At 43.1% G+C, this 22,788-nt stretch overlaps 1 pseudogene; it reads right to left on the bottom strand.

The window, feature by feature from the left end:
• Window positions 1-2,912: 2,912 nt before the first annotated feature.
• LOC129706014 (U2 spliceosomal RNA) lies at window positions 2,913-3,024 on the bottom strand (annotated as a pseudogene).
• Window positions 3,025-22,788: the final 19,764 nt, after the last annotated feature.

The following is a 22,788-nucleotide window of genomic DNA, read 5'->3' as shown; positions in this document are numbered from 1 at the left end:
TCTAAACTGCTCACAGTTCTGGAAAATAGTTCACCCATGTGCTACCACATCAGCATTGTCTTAACGTTGTTAAAGAACTGGGCTCCAGCCACAGCGCTGTCATTACAGGTTTTGACATTTTTCAAAACTATCATGCTGATGGCTTAGGTCACGGCACTAAGGACTCAGTCCCTACCAAATTAAGGCTGGATAACTAGACCAGTTCACCTGGCAACTTACACTTCTATATTCAGGAATTAGGGAACTAAACAGACAGGGGTCAGCGGGCCTTAAAATAACATTTTTAGAGCCTACCCTACAGATTATTGACTGTTGTGAGACAACTACAAATATACATGGAACAAACCAAGACCATCAGTGGCACAGAAGAGGAACTTTTCATCAACTACAGACAGCCTCATTTTAAGAATAACGGCCAGTCCAGCTAAATGGCTAACATAGTATTGACCAAATTTAAATACTAACTGGGTTAAAATCTAACTCCACCAGGCTGCAGCAACGTCGGCAGCATTTAAATTGGAGGTTCCTATGGATTCCTCAGGGGGAGGATGGCCATCGGAAAGAACATTCTAAAGATTATAACAAACCAGTAATGGAAACTGGAATTTTTTTGGAAACATTGTTAAGTTTTCTATACCATAATTTACCCCAAAAAACAGGGGCTATCAATTATTATTAACTTTATGGATATTTATATATATCATATTGATGTTTAATATGTTACCACTATTCTCCCCAAAACCAAGGCAGACGTGATGATGGACTCGTTCCACGGCTTGAATCACAGAGCTTTGAAATCTTCATGTAGTCACTCACGTGACTCCGAAGTAAAATAGTAAGATTAAACGAGAACTTAACAGTTCGAAGTTTGATCTGTATTTTATGAGGAGTAACGTTGAGGGAATACATGAAGAGCCCGCCAGTACGCTTGCGTGTCATTCTTCAAAGCAGCGGAGTGAATCACAGATACCTGTAATGACTTAAGCATAGTAAGATTAGAGAAAAGATACCAGTCGTGTTTATGATCAAGGGTGGGAGCAGAGGGCATGTATTCCCTCAACGTTACTCCCTTCCCTCAATGTATTCCCTTCTGTGCCACTGATGGTCTTGGTTTGTTCCATGTATATTTGTAGTTGTCTCACAACAGTCAATAATCTGTAGGGTAGGCTCTAAAAATGTTATTTTAAGGCCCGCTGACCCCTGTCTGTTTAGTTCCCTAATTCCTGAATATAGAAGTGTAAGTTGCCAGGTGAACTGGTCTAGTTATCCAGCCTTAATTTGGTAGGGACTGAGTCCTTAGTGCCGTGACCTAAACCATCAGCATGACAGTTTTGAAAAATGTCAAAACCTGTAATGACAGCGCTGTGGCTGGAGCCCAGTTCTTTAACAACGTTAAGACGATGCTGATGTCCCATATTTGGGAATACTCGGTCTTTGGGGAATTCCCATAAAATTGTCCTCCATAAGCTGTTGTTCCGTTCTCTTGCCATAGGTAAGTAGATGGACCACTTCTGGCACAGTTGATGTCACTAATACTAAGCCCCTGTAGGTTAACAAAGCTGCCAAACAGGCTGGATGATGTATTATGGTTGCAACACATCTTCCATTAGTTTATGTATATTAGACACTGTCTTTAGGTTGATTGTCTGTGGCCCGCTGTGATCATGTCCATTGCTCTGGCCGTCAGTCCCAGATGTAATAGCGGCGCTTTCAGACTACGATTTAAGCGATTTATATGTTCATGGCATGGGTGGTTTTCCCCATTCTTCATCGTCTGTTTAGGATGGTGCTGTATGGTTCTAATCTCATTCCCAGTACCGCCGAGAATCATGGTTGGGTAGGTCAGTGGGGTACTATTAAAAACACCCCTACTGATGAGGTTGCCAAATTGTGTTGGCCAGATTGTTACATGATGTAGATTCCCTTTCACCCATGTGCTACCACAGTTGATATGTGCTACCACAGTAGTATTGTTAATTTATAATCTAATAACCTGTTTAACATATTCCAGAGCAACATGACTTTAGGCCATGAAAAAACACCCAATATTTCCAGGTAGTTATGCCCAGTGTTAGTAATAATGATGCTTCCTGTGTATTCCATCTTCCTCCACAGCTGGAGATGGAATTGGTAACACACCATCCTAGTGCATAGCATGCATATGTAGGACCATAGACTGGTTGCTGACAATGATAGGATTGGAGCAATGCCCAATGTTATCTTTCCACCATTTAGTTCCAATATGGCTTCTGTATGGCTTCATCATTCTATCGAAATCATCACCATTAATTTTAAGAGCTCATATTTTGGCCCTCTGTAAATCTTTATAATGTAAGGGTCTGATTTATGTGGCTGGAACCCATATTCCCAGTACCACCTGTTGCCAAAATTCTTGCTACCAGTCTGATGGATGGTTTATCCTGATGTCAATGATTTTGCTGTATGCCTTTATTAAGGTTGTAACCTCTGTTGGCAAAGTTACTGACATGAGGAACTGAGTTATTGGTGAACCCCAAATAAACCCTTTAATTTGAAGGCTTTAATTTTGATTTAATTGGATGGATAATGAATCCTAGTTTCCAATAATTGTTAAGTGGCTGTTACAGTTTGTTCAGCCTGTCCTAAGTTCCCGCCAATTAGTATGTCATCCAACGAAGCCATTACCATTGTGTGGCTGGTTGTTATATTTTGTAAATAACCTAGGTGCTAATGTAAACACATTAGGTAGTACTCTATACTGCTAGAGCTGAGCCATCCAATTAGATAAAATAACGTCCGTGGTCACCTGTTATGGGTACTGAAAATAGTAAGCATCCTTTGAATCAATGCTTGCCATTTTCGTTCTTAAAACGAATATACTTAACAATAGAAAAGGTTTCCGTTCTTAACGAATATATCGTATTATTTATTTTATTTATTTATTTATTTTTAATATATGGTCCCTAGATAAGGGACATATCAGATATTTAAACTGATAAAAACCCAGATATTATGCTTGATCTTGGCCAAAAGCCGAGATCTGATCTATGTTTGATGCGTCAAGCGCCATATCCTATTTGTTAGGAAGGGAATGCGTAGATAATAATTCTTCCCTTACAATGCAGCTAAAACACATCCGTTGCTGATGTCCAGTGCCTGTATCCCTTATGACATATTTGGTAATTGGTGATTATGTCTGGATACGAGTAGATCGGCATCTGGTGTTCCATATCGTGTAGAAACATCAGCAAATACTATAGCCCAATATCCATTTGGTGTTCTCCTCCAAATTCCTCTCTCGATGTATCAGCTGGACAAGAAGATTATGTGTTGTAAAATTCTATTGTGTATCCCCGGATACTGTTTAAGATACGAGTGTCAAAAAATTATTTATTCGATGTCTTCTCGCACCAACCTCCTTGTTTCCTTCTGGTTTTACTGTTTTCATCTGGATCCCCGAGGCCGTGTGTTGTGGGTGTACACATCTTCAGATATAGGGGCGATACCTTTGAGGATGATGTTTGGACGTTTAGATGAGCTCCAATTTGGCTTCATTGTCCAACTCCTTGACCTTTTAGATCGGTCCCCTCCAAATAAAAAGATATTGCTAGGTTTCGGGTTTACACAGGCCCGTGTCAATCCCGGTTGGATGTAACCAGATGCATAAATTGATTAGTTTAGTACATTCAGGGATTTACAATCCCAAGTGGCAAGTGTCAGCTAATGTTTGCCCCTGCAGTAGATAGAAAACATATGGTCTATGCTGGTTTCTAACCTGGTTTGTAGATCTTTCCCAGTTAGCTTTACTCACAGCTGTACTGTTGTTCCGCCTGAAACATAGACAGACATTCCCATGTGACTTCCCAGATGGGAATGGAATTTGTCAGTAAATATTTTGGACTGCTAAATCCTTCAGTTACAACATAAGTATTCCTGTATTTCTATCAGGAAAAGACCAATAATGCACTCTATGTACTTTGTGACTTAGAAAAAGCATTACCTCATTATTACAGCTCTAGGTTTGCCCTAGACTAGACCCCAGCACTCTTCTGACAAAAGAGTCTACTGGAGGGAGAGAAGCATGATTATAGCCCTAAGAAAAGGTGCTGCTTCCTTCTCCCTGTCTTTTCCTCCAGCACTTCCCTATAATAGTAGAAGTGAGATACAGTCCTGTATAAGGTGCTGCTATGGGACTTACCCACTCGAGGATTTGCTCTTCTTTTTTGGACCTGCATCGCTGCAAACGCGGTATGTTCTCGCAGGTGCAGGTCCCGCAGTGTCAACGCGTCGCAGTGCTCACGGGCACTGAGTTCCCTGTAGTGCCGTTGGCCTGCGGTGCTCCAAAGCGCGGTGCAGTGCCCACGGCACTGAGCCGCCCGTACTACCGTTAGCCTGCGGTGCTCCAACGCGGTTCAGTCCTCTCGGGGAGCTGGCCGCTCGCAACCGCAGATATGTTGGTTTTGACGTGGTGCAGTGCTCTGCACTGTGCCGCTCCCCCCTCACTTGGGCCTGCGGTGCTCCAACGCGGTGCAGTCCTCTCGGGGAACTGGCCGCTCGCGACGCAGGCCCAGCAGCTCCAACGCGTACCCGGTGCTCACGGGCACCGACCGCTCGCTGCTATTTTTAGCTTCTCAGCCCCACAGACCCACGTAGCGCTCCTTACCCTGTAGGTCCTTGGGCTGTTTTCCGAGTCGTCAGATTGACGGCTCCCGAGTGCTCCACCGGTTGTCGGCGACCCCTACCTTTACTGGAGCTGAAGTCGCACCGGCTCCCGCCAAGAGAGATTGTCGTGCCACCGGCCGTTGCTGGCTGCCTGCTCCTATATAGCAGCTCTCCCCCGCCAGCTTTCCGCAGCCTTCCTGTAAACAAAGGTAAGTAAAAAAGAAACAAAGTTCTCTTACCTACTGTTGCAGGTTTACAAAAACCTGCCGTTTGGGAGGAACGTCCTTCCTCCCCCAATGACTCGTTGCAATGCGTGTAGCGATAATGACACGCAAGCGTACTGGCGGGCTCTTCATGTAGTCACTCACGTGACTCCGAAGTAAAATCAAATTGCAGATGAAACAAACAGAGAAATGGAGGACAGATGCTGAGGAAAGGTTGATGACCCAAAAAATAGTAAGATTAAACGAGAACTTACCAGTTTGAAGTTTGATCTGTATTTTATGAGGAGTTACGATGAGGGATTACGTGAAGAAGCCCGCTCAGGGCGCAGGTGCGGCATGCTTCCAAGCAGCGGTGTGGAATCACAGACAGACACGTATTTGAAGTAACATAGTAAAGAATAAAGAGACATCAATTATCAGTTTGATCCATGTAATGAGGGTGGGAGCGGAGGGCACGTAATCCCTCATCGTAACTCCTCATAAAATACAGATCAAACTTCAAACTGGTAAGTTCTCGTTTAATCTTACTATTTTACTTCGGAGTCACGTGAGTGACTTCGTGAAGATTTCAAAGCTCTGTGATTTCAAACCGTGTAACAGTTTTACTCACTCACTACCGAAAGCTCTTGAGGAAGGAAGTGTTATTGTAATCAACCAATGAATCTGTTTTGAAAACAAAACGGTATTTATTAACAATAACAAAAGAAAATAGCTCCCCCGGGCTTTAAATTAAATATTTGCAGTTTCTAAAATTCTGGCTGCAAATACGTCAGGTTTCACCAACGGCTTATGATAAAATGTTCGGAATGTGGATTCCCTTGACCATCCTGCTTTGTTGAGGATTATGTCAACAGGCACATCCATCCTTGCTGCCGATGATGTGGATGCTGCCCTGGTGGAATGAGATTTAAATATATTAATGTTTATCCCAGCAGCTTCCAATACCTGTTTCAACCATCTTGAAATGGTTTGGCTTGTTACCCTGCCATGTGGCTTTCTGTGGCTGACCCATAAGGCTCTCTCACTTCCTCGGATATTATGGGTTGTGTCAATGTAAATGTTTATGTGGGTCACCACACACAATCGTGGCTCTGGTGGGTAAGCCCGGAATGCCACTAGCGTGTTGGATGTTCCTGGCCTGGACTGTTTTATCAGACCTTGTATTGTGAAGGTTATCTGATCTGACGTTGTCTCCATGTTGTCCAGTCGTAGTTTATGTAAGGACTGGACCCTCTGAGCAGATACTAGCGCCATCAGCATGAGCGTTTTTAAAGTCAATTGCTCTAAACTGAGAGATCTTGCTGGTGGTCTGTCCCGAAGGTATGCGAGTACAATACTGATATCCCAAATTTGTGTATATCTAGGGTTAGGGGGCTTGCTGTTAAATATGCCCCTCATTAGTTTGACCACCAGCGGATGGGATCCCATGGGCTGATGTCCTGCAGGTTTGAGGTAGTTAGAGAGTGCACTACGTGCCGTGTTGATGGCACTGTAGCTCATATCTTCACGATGATGTAAATCGGCCAGGAACTCCAGAACATTCGCTACTGTGGCTGTTTTGTAAGCAGTCCCCGTTTTCTGACAGTACGTTTCCCATTTCCTGATGCTGATTAGGTACTGCCTCTTTGTAGATGTTCTCAGGGATGCTGACATGGTGGCGATGGTTTGTTGCGATAACCCCAGATCCAGGTAAGGTCGGTCTAGAATCTGCAACCCAGGAGATTCATGTCTTTGTGGCATGGGTGGCTGATGCCTGATACTGGGTGAGTCAGTAACCCTGGATGACTGGGGAACACCATAGGTGCTTCCACCACCATGTCATGGAGAATTGGGAACCATGGCTGTGTAGGCCAGTCGGGCACTACCAAAATTCCAGATGCTGAATCCGTCTGGATTTTTCGAAGTACCCGACTAATGAGGCAGAAGGGAGGAAAGGCATAGAAAACAAACTTTCCCCAATCCAGCGTAAATGCGTCTACCGCTGCTGCCTCCGGATCTGGTTCCCACGCGACATAGATAGGTAGTTGGGTGATTCAGTCTTGATGCAAATAAATCTATATCTGGCTTCCCATATTGCTTTACAATTTTAGCGAATGTTTTAGGATTTAACATCCATTCGATGTTGTCATTGAATTTACGTGACCTGGTGTCCGCCACTGTGTTTAGCTTACCTGGTAGATAGGTAGCTGAAAGCCAAATATGTCTTTCGATACACCATTGTCAAATCGTATTGACCAATTTGTCGCATGATAAAGATTTGATGCCTCCCATTTGGTTAATATAAGCCACCACCGTTGTATTATCTATTTGTAATCTAACATGCAAGTGATGCATATTAGATGCATATGCTTTCAAACCATAAAAGGCGCCCAACATTTCCAAAGAGTTAATGCCCAGTGTAGATAGTAATGATGATTCTGAGTTAGTCCATCTACCACCTGTGCTGGATATGGAGTTAGTTGCTCCCCAGCCTTGAGCACTAGCATCTGTTTGGAGTACTAAAGTAGCATTAGTAATAACAATAGGACTATAACTGTGCCAAATATTTTGTATCCACCACTGTAGCTCTGATATCGCTTCAGGGGGTATCGTCATGACCCGGTCATAATGACCTTTGTGCTGTTTTAGTGCCTTTATCTTTGCTCTTTGCAAATTTTGATAGTGCAAAGGTCCAAATTGGATAGCTGGGAATGCTGCTACCATTTTGCCAATTACTGCTGCCACTTGTCGAATAGTTGGTCTTTCCTTTATCTTTAAGTTATTACATGATTGTATCAATGCAATCATCTTTTCCCTTGGCAGGGTAATAGTCATTTGGACTGAGTTAATTGTGAAACCCAGAGAGTCCATAATTGTGGATGGATTTAACTTGGATTTATCTGGATGTAAGACAAAGCCTAGAGTCTCTAGGAGCTGTTTAGTAGCTGATACTGCTGCTACAGCCAATTCCATAGTTTTCCCAACTATGAGGATGTCGTCCAAATATGCCATGATTATATGGTTTTGTTTTCTTAACGTTGCCATGGCTGGTTTTAATATTTTTGTGAATAGTCTTGGAGCTGAAGTAAGCCCATTAGGCAGTGCTTTATACTGCCAAAGCTCCCCCATCCAGATAAATTTAAGATATCTGCTATAATCCTTATGTATAGGTACTAGATAGTAAGCATCTTTGAGATCGATGCTGGCCATATACTATCCTTTGGAAATCAGTTGTCTAGCAGTCACAAATGTTTCCATTTTGAAATGTATATACTTAACAAATACATTCAGGGATGTTAAGTCAATGATGATGCGACATCCACCATCCTTTTTACGTTTAGTAAATACGTTGGAAACAAATTCCAAGGGCTCATGAGTAGTTTTTTCTATGACCCCTTTGTTTATAAGCCTCACCAGTTCAGCTTGTCCCTCCTGTTGTTCCTTGTTGGAGAGTACAAATGCCCTCTCGGGCATATGTTGAACTGGCGGTATATTTGAGATAAATTCTATTTTATACCCTCGAATACTATTAAGTATATATTTATCATCTGTGATCCTTCCCCATGCTTCTTTGAACAAGTGTAACCTTCCCCCTGTTAGTAAGTCACCCTTATTCTCGATATGCGGGTAGGAACCAGATCCACCTACCTCCATGGTTATTGGCGGGGTTGTGGTTTTTTCTTTTTGAGTGTTCTTCCCTGTCGACGTGCTGGCGATGTTGGGGGGAGGCGCATTTTCCAGGGGGTCCGCTGCAGGCCCTGACCTAAAAAAGGTTTCTGGGGATAGTGCGGCCCCAAGCTTTGACCAGTCGCATATTCGGGACGCCGACTGGTAGATACAGTGGTGTGCTGCCGCCTGGGTGGAATGAAGAGCTTTGGTATGTTCGCTGCCGGTGGTGCCCTCATGAGGCTAAAGGTCTTAGACGCCTCCTCCATCTCTTTGAGCTGTTTGTTCAAGTCCTTCCCAAATAAAAATGAGTCGGTCTCTACTGATGGAGTTTTGCATAATCCTGCAAATTTAGGATTGAGGGCCGGCCTGATGTTGTCTCTTCTCAGGTTATTCAGCTCATATTGTGTCGTGCACATGAGTGCCAGGACATCCTGTTGGTGAGATGTCATATCTACGGTCTCGACACCCCGCGCATAGGCTGTTATAGCCGCCGTGAGGAGGCGAAGTATGCGCTGGAGTTTGACCTCCTGTGTCCGAATCGGTCCCCCCACGTTGCCCCATATTTGAGGATTGAGGCTCTTGACCTTGAGAGCCTCACAATTATCCGGGGCTGTGTGCTCCTCAAGCACTTGGGCGAGCACCTTCTCCTGCAGTGGTTTGTTGGAGAGATGGTTTATGCTGGCAGCCATCCTTGGCTCCAGTGGTGCTCCAACCCGTGGGGTAGCGACGAATCGGCTTACGACCCCCAGCAGCTCTTCCTGCACACCCTGCTCTCTTTCGGCTCCTTCCGCCTGCCCCATACTCTGACCAGCCTGCCCCTGGTCACCGATGCTAACCTCCCATTCCTGGTCCGAGGTCGCAAAGGGAAGTGCCGGACTCAGCACCATGGAGGGGGCGCCTGTCCTGTCTGACCGAGAGCGCTGCTGCTCTCGGTAGACCATCCCCTCCAATAGCTGCTGGATGCAGCTTAGGCGGCTGTCTCTCCCCCGCTTTGGGGTGGACATTTCCCCCTCCGACGAGTCGGAATCGACCGGCCGGTTTGTCTTCCGGGTGGCTTTCCCAGCCCGCCGTGTAGGCTCTGGCGTGACTGGGACCGGCTCGGTCTGGGGAATTTCAAACCGCTGTTCAAGCGGTAGTACCGCCGGTTGCTGCCCCGCTGGAATCGACTCCTCTGGTGGAGTTAAAGCTCGGGCAGGTCTACTAGCGAGTTTTCTACGTTGGGACATGTTTCTTCCAAAAGAACCAACACCAAACTCGCTCTGTTCCCAACGCACCGTTCACTTACCTGATGGTGCGCTTTTAAAGTGCAGCTGGAGAGCCTGACTCCAGCTGCCGCCGCTGTTGCACTTGCTGGCGTAATGCCGCACCTGCGCCCTGAGCGGGCTTCTTCACGAAGTCACTCACGTGACTCCGAAGTAAAATTGACTGTTTTCTCTTTCTTCTGACATCGCTTGACTGGATGAGTTAGTCAAACAATTCTGCTTTTGTTTCTGTTTACTGTTCTCCTGGAACAGGTACACTAGGGCTTTGCATTCTTGCAGTATTCAATCATTAATCTCTCATTAAAGCCAATTCAATTCACACTGAAATTAGACAGCGGAATTTTTGTTGTTGCTGTGAATGGCTGATATCTTTATTGTGCTGTTGCAGTCATTGGCAGAATGAATCTAATGCAGGGAGTTGCAACAACTGCTAATCATGTCAGAAAGATGTTGGAGTAACTCAGTGGGACAGGCAGCAACTCTGGAGAGAAGGAATGAGTGACGTTTCGGTTCGAGAACCTTGTTGGGACTGAAGACGTGCCAGTCACGTTACGTGGATTTATTTTAGAAGGAAAACATCTTAGTGTGGGGAGAGATCTGCAAATTTTCACCATGCAATTTATCAGAGGTTGTGAGGAGGTTGTGATTTGGTTTTGTAACGTGCAGCTGTTTGCCATTGTTCTCCAAAGGACGGTTGGGCCTACGGGATAGCCTGTTGGAGCAGAGCAAGGTATTCTGCTCCTGATGGCAGCAACTGAGGATCGTGTGGAAGCAGCACACTGCCAGATGATGCAGCAGAAGCAGGCAGCAGCCAGTAGATTAATCACCAAAGCCAGTCTGAAGAATGGAGGATGTCTGTTTCGTTCCTGTCCAAATAAAGCTGTAATGAATCCCATCTGGCTTGAAGCAACATAGTGAAAAATCTATTTCAGCTACAATCTGCCAGCATTTTTTTTATCCTCCACACTCATTGAGCGAGCTTTGTTGCTGCAGTGACAATAATACCGACAGTAATCTCATGTCATTATAACAAATGCCATCATCCTTAGTGCAGTCAGAACAATCAGGGTTGGTTTTACGGGTAGTGATCAGGAGAGATCAAATGATCAAACCTTGTCAAGTTAGCCAGGTCAATTAGAGTTTACTGGGTCTGACATATATTAAAGGACAAATTGTGTAGGAAAGAACTGCAGATGCTGGTTTAAATCGAAGGTGGACACAAAATGCTCGAGTAACTCAGCGGGGCAAACAGGATCTCCGGAGAGAAGGAATGGGTGATGTATCGGGTCTGAAGAAGGGTCTTGACCCGAAACGTCACCCATTCCTTCTCTCCGGAAATGCTGCTTGTCCTGTTGAGTTACTCCAGCATTTTGTGTCTATCATATGTTAAAGGACATTGAATAAGCTGAAATATTTCGTAAAGGGGATCTTGCCCTTCAGTAAGGGCAATGGGATGGACATAGTCATACAGTGTGGAAACAGGCACTTCAGTCCAAATCCCGTACACCGGCCAACAATGTCCCATCTACCCTAGCCCCACTTACCTGCGCTTAGTCCATAACCCTCCAAATCTGTCCTATCCATGTACCTGTCCAACTGTTTCTTACACAATGGGATAGTCCCAGCATCAACTACTTCCTCGGGCAGCTTGTTCTGTACACCCACCACCCTCTGTGTGAAAAGGTTACCCCTCGGATTCCAATTAAATCTTTTCCCCTTCACCGTGAACCCACTGTATGTCCTCTGGTCCTCGATTCCCCATCTCTGGGTAAAAGACTCTGTGCATCTACCCGACCATTCTCTCATTCTTAACAGAGTGTCAAGTAGAGTAAGCTGCACTGAAGTGGAAAATATCAATTATATTAATTATAGAAAAAACTATATTAAATTTAACAGCTAAGCACGGGGAGGAGGTGACTTGTTCCATCCTTTAATAATCTGGAACATCTGTATGTCAAATAGGTAAGCGAGTCTCATGTGTATGTGACATTATGATTTAATGATACGTGTAATGTAAGCATATGTAGTTGTAGTTAGTCTTCAATAAAAAAAAGGTAGCATATGTCCTGAATCTCCTGGTGTCTCCTATTGACTACTTAATGCATTAGTCATAATGTGCGGCACAGTGGCACAGTTGCTGTGGCTGCGGTAGAGTTGCTGCCTTACAGCACCAGTCACCTGGGTTTGATCCTGACTACGTGTGCTGTCTGTACAGAGTTTGCACATTCTCCCTATGACCACATGAGCTTTCCCCAGCTGCTCCGGTTTCCTCCCACTTTCCAAAGATGTGCAGGTTTGTAGGTTAATTGGCTTCGATAAAAATTGTAAACTGTCCCCAGTGTGTAGGATAGTGTTAGTGTACGAGGTGATCACTGGTTGGCGCAGACTTAGTGGGCTGAAGGACTTGTTTCTGCACAGTATCTCTAAAGTCTAAAGTAAAAGTGGCACTAAACACCACCTCAATGCATCTAACTAGTTGCTGCTAAGCTATTAAATTGAAGCTTCCATGACATGGTGAGTTATGAATTCAACTTAAGTCTTGCCATCTCACCCAGAATTGGCAAACAATTTATAGCAAAGGGAGTGAATTGAGGAGTATGAATTTTGTGTAGGCAAATAGGAATAGTTTAGATTGGAATCATGATTGCCGCAAACATGATGGGCCAAAGGGCCTGATCCTTTACCATATTGTACTATGTTCTAAAGGTCCTGTTCCTTTTGATACATTTCCCTCACAGACTCCTGATGCTGAATACAGAGATATTCTCCCATGGGGCTTATGCCCTCAGTATTCTTTATGACAGTGAGATCTGGATCAATACCTTCAAGCAAAAGTGGCAATTTAAAAGCATTCACCTCCACTGCCACTGAATGTTTCTTGGGGCCACTGGAACCAACCTATCACCAACAATTAGATCTTTCAGGAATAGACACAAAAATCTGGAGTAACTCAACGGGTCAGACAGCATCTCTGGAGAAAAGGAATAGGTGACGGGTTGAGACCTTTCTTCAGTCTCGTACCCAAAACGCCACCTATTCCTTTTCTCCAGAGACGCTGCCTGAGCCGCTGAGTTACTCCAGCTTTTTGTGTCTCTCTTCAGTAGCCAGCATCTATATAACCAGCATCTATAGTTCCTCCCTACACTACTGCTGGGACTTGTGGGAGTGAGTGAGATGGCAGTGGGGAGAGCAAATGTTGGTTGGAAAACAGAATAGCCCCTGGAATATTAGGTTAGTATTAGCAGCATACCTGGAGAACATCGATAGGTGATGTTTCAGACCATGACCCTTATTCAGACTAATTGTAGGGGGGGAAGAAAGGTGGAAAAAAGGAGAGACATGTCAAAGCATGGCAGGTATTAACTTGACAGAAGTGAGAGGAGGTTTGATAGGCAGATGGTTGGAACAAAGGCTAGAGATAAGAACAAGTGTTTGAAGAATTGTGGAATATGAAGCCAGAGGGTGGAAAGTAATGGAGGGAGGGGGGGGGGGGGGGGGGGGGGGGGGGGGGGGGGGCAGGAGTGGGGGGGGGGGGGGGGGCAGGAGTGTTGGAGGAGAGAAATAGCTGTGAGTCCAGGTAGGACACAGGGAAGGTTAGTTAGAAATTACCTGAAATTGGAAACTTCGATAGTAACGGTATAGGTTTGTACAATGCCCCTGTCCCACTTAGGAAACCTGAACGGAAATCTTTGTGCCCCGCCCAAGGTTTCCGTGCAGTTCCCGGAGGTTCCCGGAGGTTTTTGTCAGTCTCCCTACCTGCTTCCACTACCTCCAACCTCCGGCAACCACCTGCAACCTCCGGGAACCGCACGGAAACCTTGGGTGGGGCGCAAAGTCTCCAGAGGTTTCCGTTCAGGTTTCCTAAGTGGGACAGGGGCATTAGTTACCCAAGCGTAATATAAGGTATTGTCCCTCCAGTTTGCATGTGGCCTCACTCTGGCAATGGAGGAGGCTCAGGACAATAAGATCGGTGTGGTAGTGGGAAGAAGGGATTGATCATCTATACTGAATATCCTGCCCAATGAAGGTCAAAGTACTGAAAGCCTTCTTGACCACTCTATTTTCCTGTGATGCTACTTTCTAGGAACTATGTTCCTGCACTCCTAGATCCCACTGCTCTATAACACCCCCCAAGGGCCCTACCATTCACTGTGAAGATTGTACCCTGGTATGACTTTCTAAAACAAAACACCTTGCACATGTCTGCATTAAACTGCTTCACCGTTCCTCAGCCCAATTGCCCATCTGATTAAGATCCTGCTGTAATTTCAATTAATCATATTTGCTATCGACAATACCATCCACTTTAATGTCATCTGCAAATTTACTAATTATGCTTTCTATATTCTCATTCAAATTGTTGACATAAACCACAACACCAATGGGCCCAGCACTGATTCCTGAGGCACACCACTAGTCACAGGCCTTCAGTCTGAAAAACAAACTTCCACTATCACGCTCTTCTTCCTTCCATGAAGCCAATTCTCTATCCAGTCAGCTAGCTCCCCTGGATCCCAGGCGATCTAACCCTCCAGAACAGGCTGGCCTACAGCTTTGGCTTGTGTCAACCTCTTTGGTTACCTCTTCAGAAAGTTCAATCGAATACCTAAGAAATTATATTCCATATACAAAACCACATACAATGGTGACTAACCCAACTAGCCTCTGTCTAACCAAATGAATATATATCTTATCCCTCAGAATTCTCTCCAGTAACGTGAACCACAGATGTTAGGCTCGCTGGTCTATAGTTCCCAGGATGTAATTCGCAGGCTTTTCCTTGCATTTTACACCCAAATTATCCATATCTTTGCATTATCAATAAACGGAGTAATTTGATTAATAGGAAATGAATAGTGGCTGTTCTCATCACTGGAGTATGTATCTGTTTTGCATTGCAACAAGATCAACATGATCCCTTTGTTTCCAGTTAACCATATTATATTTCCATCTAGTATGGAGGGAAGCCATTCATCCCATTGAGTTCATGCTGACCCACAAAGCAACACCATTCCAATAATTATTTTATTTTCTCCATATTTCTTTCAATTCTCCTACCCACCTGTATTAGGGCAATTTAAGAAATTCCTGAGGCAACCTGAAGAAAGGTTCTGACCGGAAACGCCACCTAGCCATGTTCTCCAGAGGTACTGCCTGACCTGCTGAGTTACTCCAGCACTTTGTATCTCTTCCCTGGGCAACTTAATGTGGCTGATTAACCTGTTAATCCACATGTACTGCGACGTGAAAGGAAACTTGAGCACCCAGAGTAGACCCTTGGAGAAAATGTAAAATTCACGCAGTCAGCACCAGTATCAAGATTAAATATATCTCTGGAGTAACTCTGCTTGGTGCACCACTCTGCCATCCCCACCAACACACTTTGTGTGCAAAGGAGATAGTTGATATCTTGATATTTATGCTTAAATCAAAATTACGTCACAATCAAAGGCCTAATGGAGCACATGGTCCCGAATCCTTTGAAAAGAACTATTCACATAAATAATCATAGTCCCTTCAAAGATGTTGCTTTGAAACATCAGCAGTGGCTCAATGGGTAGCACTCATACATCTCTGTCAGAAGGTTGTGGCCTCTGAGGCTCAGCCACAAAAATCTCGACTGCGATTGCAGTCAAATAATGAGGAATGCAGCCGTGTCAAGATTGATATATTTTTGGATGGTGATACATCAAGGGATATTGGTTATTGTAGGAAACAGACACAAAGGTACAAGGTTAGCCATGATCTACTAAACAGTACAGTGGCACAAGGGGACAAATGACCTACTCCTGAACCTATTTATTATTTTCTGCTGTTGTTTTGAGTTGCCTTTCATGTGAAATATTAAAACTTAAGAACGCACAAGGCCTTATTTTGTTCTCTCAGTCAACCATTTATCCCAGGTGCCTCAGGCATCATTAATCGCCCATGGAACATTATTGAAACAAATTATCTGGTTATTATCACAATGCTGTTTCTAAGTGTTTGCTGGCACAATCTGCCTATGTACTCCCTATGTAGTAAGGAACATCACATCCAATTAAATACATTTTAAATATAAATAAAAAAGTAACACCACAGCCAATTAAATAATTTTAAATAGCATGCAACATACAGCATGAAAGTTCTGTGAACAGTTATATTTTAGCGCCTTACTTATTATCTCTTTCTCCCTAAAGAACAATTTAAAATCTGTTTACTTGCAAAAACATTAAGTTGAATTAGTGCCTCACCACCTTAACCATTCCTGTTATTTCTTTGTTCAGCCACCCCTTCCCTCTGCAGTTCCTGTGTTTATTACATGAGTCTGTAAATCTATTTATTCATTACAGTGATGGAAGTCACATTCACCTGTTTCCTTGCACAAACATTTTTCAGATATTAAAAGTGGAGCCCTCGACATTTGAAAGCCTTTTTAAGCTGCAGGAAGTTCAGTTAGAAAGCTTTTGCTTTCCAACATGTCAACATCAAAACTCTCAGTTATTCAACATTCACAGCAGCATTAATAAACCAAGTTAATCTAATGGCCTGAAATACCATTAAAATATTGGGCCATAGGTTATCCTGATTTGATAAACATGGAAATACAGAGGCTCCAGATGCTGGAACCTTGAGTAAGAAAACAAAGTGCTGGAGGTCAAGCAGCATGTGTGGAGGGATATGGACAAGCGATGTTTTGGGTTGGGACCCTTCTTCAGACTGAAGAACATAAGTACATGAAGAACACAAAGCTCTTCCGACCGATAAACATGGACTTTGCTTCTATTTTAGTTTAAGTATTATAAACGTTCTTGGTGCAAGGCCAAGCCTCACAGGGTAGAATAACACCAGGCTGAAAAGATCAGGAGAGGAGGCTGATGAAAGCATAAACATTTGCTAAACCATTTTAATTATAAGGGACTATACGGCATTGCTACTTGATTTTTCATTTTATTTGTATTTGGACACTGTTTCAGGCTCTGTAGTATTAGGTTAACAATGAAGCTTCAGGTTGTTGTTAAATAACGTAGCTTTTGTATCCCGGGCATGCTCACTTCTTATAAAGGGCCTTTCAGCACTATGTGTAAGAAGGAGCTGCAGATGCTGGTTTATACCGAAGATGGGCACAAAATGCCGGCGTAACTCAGCGAGTCAGGCAGCACCTTTGGTGAAAAGAAATTGGTGATGCTTTGGGTCGAGACCCTTCTTCAGACTAAAGAAGTGTTTCGTCCCAAAAGGTCACCTATTCCATTTCTCCAGAGATGCTGCCTGACTCGCTGAGTTACTCCTATCAGATCTGTGGTTGCTTTCAACAAAGAAATTCATCCTCCCTTTAATTTCCCTTGCTACTTTTTCCCTCTCTCATGTCCTTCAGTTTTCCTGCGATTATATTTTCACCACTTACCGAGGGGGTAATTAATCTATAGGAGCATCTCTGGGCTGTGGGAGGAAACTGGAGCACACGGTCAAAGAAGTTGCATCTGTGTCTGGCACCACTTATTCTCCATCTGTTTCATTATACTATTGTACTGAGCTAATCATGCAGAACAACAATTTGCTGCCAGGTTTTATTCAAACATTTCATTTATCAAGCAAAACCTGTATAAATAGGCTCCTGCCGTGAGCCTTCACCTGTCCCAGCTGCAGCTATAGTTGTTTTCACTAGCATTCCCTCTCAGAAAATCAACCTGCTGTCTCAATCAACTATGAAGAATAAAAGGTGACAAGATAATGCAGCATGTTGTGAGGTATTTTCTTAAAATTAATCCAAAAAGAAACATGTCTCTTTTTATTCAATAAATCTGCTGATTTGCATCTCTGATTCTTTTGTTCACTAGCTGGAATGATAATATTAAGAGCACTGGCAATATTAAAATAGTATTCTCAATACCATTTTCTAATCCACTCACTGCAGTATTAATATGGAGTAACTGAAACAGCAAATGGAGTATCATTGGCATGCAGTTTGAAGATTCCTCAGAACAATAACCTACAGGTAGGTAGACGAGATAAAGAAATATGATTTCAAATTGTGTAAATGTTAATTGACCAACTAAAAGCTTTATTTTCTCTCTTCAAACAGGCTGAGTAATCTTATCTCAAATTCCCATCATCTGGAGTATTTTGCCTTTGTACAATTGGATATAGGATGTTCGCAAAATCAAATTCAGTCTGATAAACAGTTAAGTAATTCCTTTTTTGGCTGCATGCGCTTACTTCTGAGAGAGCAGGAGGTCATTTGGTTAGCTCTTAGCAAAGCAATCCCATCAGCCCGATACCTACACTGCTTATTTATTTCCCTGTAGTCTGTCAATTTATTGTTTGTCTCATGTGCTCCTCAATTCCCTTCACTCTTTGTTTTTTTGGCCACTTACCTACATAAACATTCATATATAGTTAATAATTAACCTATCAGCATGTCTTTGGGATGAAACAGGGTGGCACAGTGATGCAGTGGTAGAGTTGCCACCTTGCAGTGCCAGAGACCCGGGCTTGATCCTGACAACCGGTACTTTCTGTACAGAGTTTATACATTCTCCCTGGGTGGGTTTTCTCTGGGATCTCTGGTTTCCTCCCATGCTCCGAAGACTGACTGTTTTTTTGGTTAATTGGGTTTGGTAAAAAATTGTCAAGTGTCCCTCGTGTGTAGGATTAATGGTAGTATGCGGGGTGGTTGCTGGTCGGCCACAAACTCCACAAGTCCGGTTCAAACACAAGTGGTTGAATCTGTGAACCAGCTGTACTAACTACTTCACCAGAGTGATAGCAGACTGGCCAATATGAGCACATAATTCTTGCCAATTATTTTCTGACCCAGGAGCCACACAGTTATTGACTCAGTACTTAATCTAGAAACCAGTCCAAGCCTTAGCATTTTACACCTCTTGCACTAAAAAAAGTTCAGAAATACAATAGAATGCATTCTTACATTCAGAGCTGCTTTGGAAACCTGACATTTAAGATACACTAGATGGATTTTAAGTGCCAAAAATAATTACATACCAATTATTCTTCCTCCTGTAAGAAAGAAAGAACTATAATAGAAAATCAGGAGGATGAAAAGGGAACATGAACTGTCAATGGTGAACACGATTAAGGAAAACCCCAAGACATTTTAATCACACCTCAAAAAACAAGAGGGTAACAAAGGAAAGGATGGGACCACCCATGGACAAAGGAGGGAATGTATGCCTGGACCACAGAAAGTGGGTGAGGTAGAAAACAGTGCTTCACATTATTGCTGTTGTATCTGCTGCCATCACCTCCCCTGGCAGTGTGTTCAAGGCATCTGTGTCCAGAAAAACTTGCCACGTACATTTCCTTTAAGTTTTTCCCTTCTTGTCTCAAAGCTTGGTACTGTAGTAATTGCAACAGTATAAAACTTTGACAAAGCTACATTGGAGTATCACATGCAGTCTTGGTCACCGCATTGCAGGAAAGATGTGGAGGCTTTAGAGAAGCTGCAGAAGAGGTTCATTCGGACGTTGTCTGGATTAGAGGGTATTAGCCATAAAAAGAGGTTGGACAAACTTGGACCATTTACTCTGGAATGTGGCAGGCTGAGAGGCAACCTGATAGAATTATATATAATAATAATAATAATAATAATAATAATAATAATAATAATAATAATAATAATAATAATAATAATAATAATAATAATAATAATCAGAGTCTTTTTCCCAGAGTGGAAATTTCAAATACTAGAGGACAGCTTTCTGGTGAAAGGGAACAAATTTGAAGGAGACTTGTGAGGTAGGTTTTTATTTTACACAGTGCGGTGGGTGCCTGCAATGTGCTGCCAGAAGAGGTGATGCAAGCAGATAAGATAACAATGTTTAAGATACATTACAACTGGCAGGCAATAGAGGGATATAGACCATATGCAGAAGGATGGGAATAGTTTAATTTGTCACCATTGACAACACAGACATTGGGGCTGAAGAGCCTGTTCCCGTGCTGTACTGTTCTATGTTTAGTACTTTTTAATTTAATGACAACCCTCACAGCTACCCATCATGCCCTTCTCTGGAACACTTCTAATGCCATTATCTTTTGCACAGTTGGAGGTGATGCTTCAGAAGTGAATCCTCAATATGTCTTTGAGTGCTAGTGTCAACATCTTTGACTCCCACTTTGTGTCTTTCTTGAAGCTTGGCACGGCAGTCTATCTCGGTGGATATATGGATGTTTATTCCATGCTTTGATGTACTTCCATGCTGTACTTAAAAAATGTTCTATATAATTTCAGTAGCAATAGCTCCTACAAAGTTCATATTTAACAACAATGCCAAATAATTTTGCTTCAATGGCTATATATTAAGTGAGTGTTTGCTGAGTTTTATTAGAAACATAGAAACATAGAAATTAGGTGCAGGAGTAGGCCATTCGGCCCTTCGAGCCTGCACCGCCATTCAATATGATCATGGCTGATCATCCAACTCAGTATCCAGTACCTGCCTTCTCTCCATACCCCCTGATCCCCTTAGCCACAAGGGCCACATCTAACTCCCTCTTAAATATAGCCAATGAACTGGCCTCAACTACCCTCTGTGGCAGAGAGTTCCAGAGATTCACCACTCTCTGTGTGAAAAAGGTTCTTCTCATCTCATTAAATCTTTTCTATTTGGTCAGAACATTCCACAAGTTGATATTGTTGACCAAGTCAGACCCTCAAATCATAATACGAATCAAAGTCATCACGCTTTGTTTTAAGCATATGACCAATTAACCATTGACACATGGATCTTTATTTCATTATATCCACTTAATTCATTACTTCCCAATAATCTCATCCTTCAGATTTATTCTTCATGCTGTCTCTTTCACTTTGTTTACTCTCTAAAGATCCATATAACTCTTAAGAAATTGGCCCAGATTTTAGACTGCCAATGAACTGCATCTGTGGGGAGCCAGCTTTGATGCCGGAAAAAAAAACAAAAGAAAGGTTTTCACAAATATCATCCTTTCAATTTAGGCTTCCATGGATGACAAACTCACAAAAGATACCATCAATCATTCTTCTACCTAACATCCTATCTGAAGGGAGACACAATCAACCTGGTTATTATGGAGCAGGTAAGTGGGATTTTCACATCTTAGAAAAAAAACTGTCCAATTTTTAGATTGCTCATAAAATGCAAAAAAATAAAAGCTTTTAATGAAAGCAGTAAAATGTAATTAAAAGTTTCTAAAAAATACCTGGGAAGTAATTGACCATCATTTTTTAGTAGAACATGATAGCAGTGCAAAGTAATTAACTCCACCCACTCTCACACAAGAAAGCCAAAGGCAGCTTCAGATGTCCAAAGCAAAGAAAGCACATAGCCATTGATGGCGATTCCCTCACAAGTTACCTTTCTGGATAAGGAGCAGCTGAGGTATCAACTATACCTGGGTGTTGAAGGTCTTGGCGATCATGTTGATACAGAGTATATAACATAGTGCGGAACAGGAGCTGATCCTTTGGCTCATAATGATCATGCCACCATAAAGCTAATTTAAAATCAAATGAAGCTCTCTACATTCCATGCATGGTCGTGTGCCTGTCTAAATGCTTCCTAAACATCATTATCATATCTGCTTCCATCACATACCCTCTCCTCTAGCAACACCTTCCAACCACCTACCATTCTCTCTGTAAAAAATACTTGCCTTTCCCATTTCCTTTAAACATCCCCTCTCTCAATTAAAGCTGTGTCATCTGGTCCTTGACATTAGCTTTAGGTTTATTATAGTCATGTCTACCAAGGCACAGTGAAAAGCCTTGTTCTGCATGCTATAACATCAGATCAGAAAACACTATACATTGTAGATGCACAAACGTCGTGAATAAATGATTTTTTTTATTCAAGAATTGTAGGTAAGATATACATGCACGTTTAGCATTCTAACATAATAGTCATTGTTGCCGCTGAAAGGCTGTTGCCTCGTGGGCTCGAGCTGAGCTGACAGCGCTTTATCAGTCCATGCTTTGATAAAATGCTCTACTTATGAAATGTCATAGATGTTTAATTCTTGTATAACAATGAGTCTTTGGAATTCTCTTTCTCAGTGGAAGTTGAGCCTTTGATTATTTTTCAGGCAGAGGTAGAATTCTGGATAAGCCTATTGGTGAGAAGATACCAGTGGACGGTGGGATTGCAGTGACATTGGGATTGGCCTTGATTTTACAGAATGGTGGATGGGCTCAAGGGGGAGAGCAAGAGAGTGATGGAGGGAGAGACAGGGAGGGGGAGCAAGAGAGGGCGAGGAGGGAGGAAATAAGGGAGGGAGGGAGAGAAACAAGGAGAGAGAGGGAGAGAGGGAGTGAAAGGGGGAGGGAGGTGAGAAAGATGGAGGGAGAGAGAGGGGGAGAGAGAGAGAGGGAGAGAGAGGGAGGGAGAGAGAGAGAGAGAGGGAGGGAGGGAGGGAGAGAGGGAGAGGGAGAAAAATGGGGGGGAAGGAGGTAGAGAGAGAGATGGAGGGAGAGAGGGAGCAAGGGAGGTTCAATTAAGAAGGTTCAATTGTTGGGTATTAATGGTGGAGTAGCAAGATGGATTCAACAGTGGCTGAATGGGAGATACCAGAGAGTAATGGTGGACAACGGTGTGTCAGGTTGGAGGCCGGTGACTAGTGGGGTGCCTCAGGGACCTGTGTGGGGTCCACTGTTGTTTGACATATACATCAATGATCTGGATGATGGTGTGGTAAATTGGATTAGTAAGTATGCAGATGATACTAAGATAGGTGATGTTGTGGATAATGAAGTAGATTTTCAAAGTCCACAGAGAGATTTAGGCCATTTGGAAGAGTGGGCTGAAAGATGGCAGATGGAGTTTAATGCTGATATGTGTGAGGTGCTACATCTTGGCAGGACAAATGAAAATAGGACGTACATGGTAAATGGTAGCAAATTGCGGAATGCAGTTGAACAGAGGGATCTAGGAATAACTGTGCATAGTTCCCTCAAGATGGAATCTCATGTAGATAGGGTGTTAAAGAAAGTTTTTGGTGTGCTGGCCTTTATAAATCAGAGCATTGAGTATAGAAGT

The sequence above is a fragment of the Leucoraja erinacea genome, chromosome 18 (genome assembly GCF_028641065.1).
Source record: "Leucoraja erinacea ecotype New England chromosome 18, Leri_hhj_1, whole genome shotgun sequence".
In the NCBI taxonomy this organism is placed as follows: domain Eukaryota; kingdom Metazoa; phylum Chordata; class Chondrichthyes; order Rajiformes; family Rajidae; genus Leucoraja; species Leucoraja erinaceus.
The sequence above is the reverse complement of the archived record's forward strand: the minus strand, read 5'-3'. Positions and strand labels throughout refer to the sequence as shown.